This window comes from Pholis gunnellus (genome assembly GCF_910591455.1).
Source record: "Pholis gunnellus genome assembly, chromosome: 7".
Classification (NCBI taxonomy): domain Eukaryota; kingdom Metazoa; phylum Chordata; class Actinopteri; order Perciformes; family Pholidae; genus Pholis; species Pholis gunnellus.
This window is the reverse complement of record NC_136533.1, coordinates 646,848-655,000: the sequence shown is the minus strand read 5'-3', so window position 1 is coordinate 655,000 and position 8,153 is coordinate 646,848. Positions and strand designations below refer to the sequence as shown.

The 8,153-nt window shown below is 39.0% G+C and overlaps 1 protein-coding gene across 1 annotated transcript in view; it reads left to right on the top strand.

Annotated features, from left to right (window-relative positions):
* Nucleotides 1–8,153, top strand: part of dgkzb (diacylglycerol kinase, zeta b) — a gene marked incomplete at its 5' end in the record, with an annotated part of 45,903 nt that overhangs the window by 754 nt on the left and 36,996 nt on the right. The window lies entirely within an intron of this gene.

Sequence of the window (8,153 nt, the reverse complement as noted above, 5' to 3'; positions counted from 1 at the left end):
TGTGTATGAGTGTGTGAGTGAGTGAGTGTGCGAGTGTGTGTGTGTGTGAGTGAGTGTGAGTGTGCGAGTGTGTGTGTGTGTGTGTGAGTGTGTGAGTGTGTGAGTGAGTGAGTGTGCGAGGGTGTGAGTGAGTGTGTGTGTGTGAGTGAGTGTCAGTGTGTGTGTGTGTGAGTGTGTGTGTGTGAGTGAGTGTCAGTGTGTGTGTGTGAGTGTGTGAGTGTGTGAGTGTGTGAGTGAGTGAGTGTGCGAGGGTGCGAGATACTTGTACTTACCTTGAGTACTTCTACTTTCTATTTCTCGGACTCTGATGATAAATCACTTCAGTAGTTGTTGTAAATGTTGTATAAACCTCACTTATACAACATTTTATTCATAAAAACATGGAGGAAATTCATCCATTTTCTCCATTCTATTTATACTTTTAACAGTGTTTTATGATTTATCGAGTGATACAAAGATATATATGTATATATATATACATATATATAACTCTCATTGTAAAAACTTTTGACTCTAATATGTCAATATTATGATAGAAAGAATTTTGAACCTGGTTTTGTCCAATATTCATATTTATGTTTAAGAAATGTAGGAAAATGAGCACATATTGAATGTGTTAATGGCCATTTACTTATTTAACCTCTTAATCCCTAACCCTATTTTTAGGCCTCTGCTCAAAAATTACACACCCATACAGAAAGGAGTGTATCTCTCTAACTACAAGGTCTATTTGAAAAATTTTAATGGCATAATAACACTAACACTTGTGAGATTTGTTAAGATGTGTACATATCAGTGTATATGTTACTGGTAAATGCTGAATGAAGATAACACACAGCTAAAATTGAAAATGTTCAGGTTCGCCTGAAAAAAAAAGCACTTTTATTGATGCTATTGATTTGAAATAATGCAGATGAAGGCCTAACCTCTCCCAAATCATAGCACAACATGTCAGCAGTAATTTAAAAAAGAATTGGCTTTGATAAAGTGAAGCATGCCAAAGTTATAGAGGTTTCAGTACGGAGAATTCAGGCAGGGTCAAGCCAAATTCTCATTTTGGAACCAGCTGTTAAAGCTGTTCCATTCTAATTTGATATACTATATAATTATATATTTCACTTGTTTTATCACTAATAGTGTTCAATCTATCCAAAACAGCAGTTTGGCATCATTTTGAGAGCCTGGGCCCTATATAAACCTGTAAAACATGGCTCACCCCCGTCTGAATTCCAGTTTTACAGACTACAACCTCACACAGCCTATAATTGGCGTATTTTCGCCTATGACACCTCGTTGAATGCGGAAGAGTGTCAAGAAGGTAGTGGCTCGATCTTTGAGTTGATTGACAGAATGTTTAGCCACTAAAAATCCAAAACCGTGGCGCGCGCCCCCAAGCGTAAAAACCCATTCACCGAAAATGAAAACGACTACCTCTTCATCATACGTGCACACAGAAATGTTTTGCTGTGTGTTCTTCTGTGGCTTATGGAGTGTAACTTTTTAATGGTTTCAAGGAGAGACATTTGGAAACTATGGTTGGATTCAGTGTGTAATGCTCATGCTATGTGATGGATTGTCCGTGAAAGTGCTGTAGCTTTTGGTTGGTATTGGTAACGGAGAACATAGCTCGCCGTGTCCTGGCAAAAAATACGTGAAATTGTGGTACCACTTGTAGTTTATTGTATTACTTTGTGTATAACTGTGTTTTGAGTGAGTAAAATAGCTTCCATGATGACATTTGCCCAGAATTTCTTCGTTACGTAGGTATATGATATATCATAAAATATCATTTTATTCATTCTCAGAAGTAATTTTAGTACATGTGTGTACTCTGTCCACCCAATGTAGTTTGTGGTACTTTTACTTCAGTAAAGGATCTGAATACTTCTCCCACCACAGATCTTTATTCACGGTACGTAACGAGTGCAGATTAAAGTCTCATCAACTCTAATTATATCAGCTGGTGATGAAGAGCAATTCATTAAAGACACTTTTAGAGCCTGATGGGAAAACCTCACTCAGGAGGAGAATATTCAATCTGAAGGAGGGGGAGGAGGAAAAGGAGGAGGAGGAGGAAGAGGAGAAGAAGGAGGAAATAGTGAAGGGCTTTAAATGAGAAAACAAAGAGAAAATCTTTTTATTTTTCACAGGCTGTCAGTTTTTCTTTTTAAATATCAGTAGTACAAGAAGTACTTAGGTCCTTTACTGCAGTAAAGTACTAATACCACAGTGTAAAAATACTCCACTAAGAAAGGTACTGGATTCAAAACCTTACCAACATCAACACTTCATCCTTCAGTTTATCACAAACATTCAACATCAACACATAAAGGAACACTTCATCCTTCAGTTTATCACAAACATTCAACATCAACACATAAAGGAACACTTCATCCTTCAGTTTATCACAAACATTCATCATCAACACATAAAAGAACACTTCATCCTTCAGTTTATCACAAACATTCAACATCAACACATAAAGGAACACTTCATCTTTCAGTTTATCACAAACATTCATCATCAACACATAAAGGAACACTTCATCCTTCAGTTTATCACAAACATTCAACATCAACACATGAAGGAACACTTCATCCTTCAGTTTATCACAAACATTCATCATCAACACATAAAGGAACACTTCATCCTTCAGTTTATCACAAACATTCATCATCAACACATAAAGGAACACTTCGTCCTTCAGTTTATCACAAACATTCAACATCAACTCATAAAGGAACACTTCATCCTTCAGTTTATCACAAACATTCAACATCAACACATAAAGGAACACTTCATCCTTCAGTTTATCACAAACATTCAACATCAACACATAAAGGAACACTTCATCCTTCAGTTTATCACAAACATTCACCATCAACACATAAAGGAACACTTCGTCCTTCAGTTTATCACAAACATTCAACATCAACACATAAAGGAACACTTCATCCTTCAGTTTATCACAAACATTCAACATCAACACATAAAGGAACACTTCATCCTTCAGTTTATCACAAACATTCAACATCAACACATAAAGGAACACTTCATCCTTCAGTTTATCACAAACATTCATCATCAACACATAAAGGAACACTTCATCCTTCAGTTTATCACAAACATTCAACATCAAAACATAAAGGAACACTTCATCCTTCAGTTTATCACAAACATTCAACATCAACACATAAAGGAACACTTCATCTTTCAGTTTATCACAAACATTCATCATCAACACATAAAGGAACACTTCATCTTTCAGTTCATCACAAACATTCAACTTCTCTTAAATGTTGCAGCAGGTCTGAATCCTTTAATGATGAACACGATCAGACACACTTTAAATATTCATCCCAGTTGTTTCTGCTCGTTCCCAGTCGTGGTTCCCAGTGTTCACATATTAAATGTTAACACACTCACCAAGTCACTAAAATGATCTTTTGTTTATATCATATGAATACAACTTCCTCATTAGATACGAGCGAGGATTCTGTACATTCTGTATAACTATCAGCAACCAAACCTCATTCATAAAAAACATGTTTTTAGACTTTTAGAAAGGTTTCTCTTCCTTTGCTTCCAAAATATATAAAACATACTTATTTTCTTTACAATGACTAAAAAGTGTTGAACCCTTTAACCCTTAAAGCCCCGAGGTGATTTAATGACCATCCAATGAATTAAAGGATGTGTTGTTGGTCATGGAGCCACAGCTGGAACTGACCAGCTAACAACATCTGGTCTGAAGAAACATCTGGTCAACTCTCAGTTTGTTAGAAGTTATTAACCTGTTGGTCACACACACACACACACACACACACACACACACACACACACACACACACACACACACACACACACACACACACACACACACACACACACACACACACACACACACACACACACACACACACACTGGATCATATGTTACAGTGTGTAATGGACTCCTGGTCTTCTTTTGTTTCACTGAGGCCCCTTCAGTCTGAGACAGGCCACGCCCCCCATCAGTGATGTCACAGCAGGTCTTTCACCTTTGACAGGTGATCAGATGACATCACTGACTGAGTCGAGTGTCTTAGACTGCACACAGATCTCTCATTAGATCAGCAGACTCTGTACTCCACATGCTCAGGTACTCTGTTCACTACCTGTTCAGGTACTCTGTTCTCTACCTGTTCAGGTACTCTGTTCGCTACCTGTTCAGGTACTCTGTTCTCTACCTGTTCAGGTACTCTGTTCTCTACCTGTTCAGGTACTCTGAGACTTTCTGTGTCCACTTTGTAGTAACGCCTGAAAGAGTTGATCAGGATCCCGTTTGTAACTTTAGATGTCGTCTGATTAATTATTTGTCGTCTCTTGTTGTTGTATTCTGATCCTGAGTTTAGTTTTCTCTGCTCTGTGTGATGTTGATGTTAAATATCAGCAGGTTATGTACTTGGTGTGATCTTCAGGATGGGTGTGTGTTGTGGCTGATGTTCTCCATCATGATGAATCACATGACGTTGATCTGCTCACTAACAGAATCCTGAGTGACACATCGTATCAGCTGCCTGAGATCAAAGGGTTCCAACAAAGGAAGGAAGCATTGTGAAATAAACCTCACCTGTATGTACAAACAATAGATCATTTCATACCTCCATCCTCTGATGAAGTCACTGTGTTGTTGGTGTTCTACAGAAAAAGCTCTTTAGTGGACTTTGAGTTTGGCTGCAGTCTTTTACAACAATAGAAATGTCATTAGAAGAATTCTGCTGTTTCTATTGTACACACTTCTATCCTTCACTGCCGAGTGAAACATCTCAACACCTTTTGGATGGATTGTGATCAGATGTCTTGTTTTCATAGATAGGAAGTGACACAAGGGGGTGGAGCTAAATGCCTCAGCTGGTTTACCCATAATTAGCTGGTGTTAGCTAACGCTAACCGGCTTTGGATGTCTTCAAAACACGACAGATAAAAATGTATGTTTCATCATTTGAGTGAACTGACCCTTTAAAGTAGTATTTTGGTACTTCGTGTGTGTGTGTGTGTGTGTGTGTGTGTGTGTGTGTGTGGAACCAGAGATTACACAGACCCATTTCCTGAGCTATCTTTGTCACTCACTTGCCCTGTTTCTATAAATAGTCTGGTCCAGGAGGGACTCTGGCTCTCAGGGAGGAGGAGGAGGAGGAAGATGAAGAGCTGGAGGAGTACAAGGTCTATAAGGAGGACGAGGAGAGACACGAGTAGTAAAAAGAGTGTGGGAGGTCATAGGGAGGATGAAGAGGAGGAGGAGGAGGAGGAGGAGGAGGAGGAGGAGGAGGAGGAGGAGGAGGAAGGAAAAGAAAAGGATTTGCCGGGTCGGGGAAAACGATTAGGAGCTCAGCAGGAGGAGGACCATGAGGAGGTGCAGGGTGAGGACATGATGAAACAAAGGAACAAAGGAGGAGCAGGAGATTTAGTGTTGACATAAAGAAGGAAAAAGGAGAGACCAGAGGAGGAATAATAACAAAGAGCTTCTCCTGCTATTAAGGAGCAGAAGGAGCAGCTGAAAAGAGTTGTGAAGTAAAAGGCAACAGCAGCAGGAAAGAAGACGAGGAGGAGGAGGAGGAGGAGGTGTGATGGAGGAGTAAAAGGTGGGCGGTCAGGAAGGAAGGAAGAAAAAAGCTCAGGTCACAGGTCAAACATCTTCTCTGCTGGCCTAAACAGAATCACAAAGTTAGAGCCACTTCATAATTTAATAATGTTTCTTAAATACACTACATGTATCATAATTTATATAAATGATGTTTCCCATTATCTGATGCTCTCATTGCACAGCTACTGTGCTCCTCAGCTGCTCTGCTTCAGTGCAGCTTGTTTTAAGTAGAGCTTTTATCCAATCAGAGTTCACCTCTGTGTCTCTAGGTAGAAGAGAGGCCCCAGGCCTGCAGACTCACCAGTGAATCCATGTGCAGGTTAAGTGAATGGGGACGATGTTGTTGATTGTCATAGTGTTCAACCAATCAGATCTTTAGTTTGACATGTTGGGCGTATTCTTTGACGTGTCAGAGCTGCTAGCTGGCCTACAGCTACGTCAGCATTACGTGCAGCTCAGTTTGCAGGAGCAGCTCTGCAGTGAGGTGCAGCGTGCGCTGTGATTGGTCAGTGGGCATCATGAGATTATTAGGAGGTGTTTCAGCTGCAGGACAGCACAGAAGGCCCAGGTATAAAATGCACGGCCCACCACGGCTGAACACAGACATTGACTAATGAGGATTAATGAGGATTAATCATGACTAATGAGGATTAATGATATATAATGAGGATTAATGAGGATTAATGATATATAATGAGGATTAATGATATATAGTGAGGATTAATGATATATAATGAGGATTAATGATATATAATGATATATAATGAGGATTGATGATATATAATGAGGATTAATGATATATAATGAGGATTAATGATATATAGTGAGGATTAATGATATATAATGAGGATTAATGATATATAATGATATATAATGAGGATTAATGAGGATTAATGATATATAATGAGGATTAATGATATATAATGAGGATTAATGATATATAATGAGGATTAATGAGGATCAATGATATATAATGAGGATTAATGAGGATTAATGATATATAATGAGGATTAATGATTTAAATCTTTTGTGGAGTCAGAAACCAAACCACAGCTGAAGCACCGTCTCCCACCAGCAGAGGGCAGCAACACCAAAGTCTTCAGACATTTAGCAGCTAAAGAAGAAAAGACAAGTATTCATTAGTAGTATCAGTAGTATTATTGTCAGCAGAGAATCTGTCCTGATCAGATGTGTTGATCACATTCGTCTCCACTGACTGAACCTAATTAGTTTATTTGTCGTCTCGCTCTGAAAGCTGATATCTCACCTGGTCCTGGATCAGTTTTCATCTCTGTGAAAGGAACAGGTTAACCCAGATCCTTTATCTTTATCTACGGACGTCAAGCTTCACCTGAACGTCTCTTTGTAGTTGTTTTGTGTCTCTTTGTAGTTGTTTTGTGTCTCTTTGTAGTTGTTTTGTGTCTCTTTGTAGTTGTTTTGCGTCTCTTTGTAGTTGTTTTGCGTCTCTTTGTAGTATTTGTATGTCTCTTTGTAGTTGTTTTGTGTCTCTTTGTAGTTGTTTTGTGTCTCTTTGTAGTATTTGTGTGTCTCTTTGTAGTTGTTTTGTGTGTCTCTTTGTAGTTGTTTTGTGTCTCTTTGTAGTTGTTTTGTGTCTCTTTGTAGTTGTTTTGCGTCTCTTTGTAGTATTTGTATGTCTCTTTGTAGTTGTTTTGTGTCTCTTTGAGTGTAATTCTGTAGGTGAAGCCTCGGGGGCCCTGAGCTCGTTCAGTAATGGCCCCGGGCCCCGGAGCCTGACGTGGGGCCACGGTGCCTAATCTCGCCTTGTTGCAACTGGAAGCCGACATTATTTAAGGGGAATCTAACATGGAGGAATGAATGTATTTAACACATCAGACAGAGTCTGTTTTATCACCATGAGAGGCCAACGTCTCTACAGATTATCATCATTATCATTTCAGATGTCAACACAATCCATCACTTTATGAAACAACAGATACAAATAATCCTTATGAATAATCCAGCTGCTCCTCGCTGGGCTCTAATTTCAGACAACAAAAGAAAATGCAACATGTCGTCTCTCAAGCAGCCAAGAGCCAATCAGTGGCCAGTAAATAAGTACTGTAGCTAAACACAGTTTTCAGGTACTTATACTTTACTTGAGTATTTACATTTTACACTACTTTATACTTCTACTTCACTTCAATCCAGAGGGAAATGTTGTATTTTTACTAGATATTTTTTATATGGGAATGAGTAACTCATTTAAGTAGATGTAGTGGAGTAGAAGTATAAAGCAACATAAACGCAGTACTTGAGTGTAGTTCTTGTGGTAGTACTTGAGTGTAGTACTTAAGTGTAGTACTTCAGGTACAGTAACGCAGTGCAGCTGGTTTTAAATAGCCTGACGGGTCAGTGAAGGCATCGTCACTCGGCTGCTGATCTTTTAATCCTCTTCCAGCTAATCTGTCGCCTCGTTTAAGAAACACCAACAAGGAAGACGCTCTGTCCACAACCACAGAAGAAGAAGAAGAACACCTCATGTTAACGAGGACGCGTCACAGAAAGT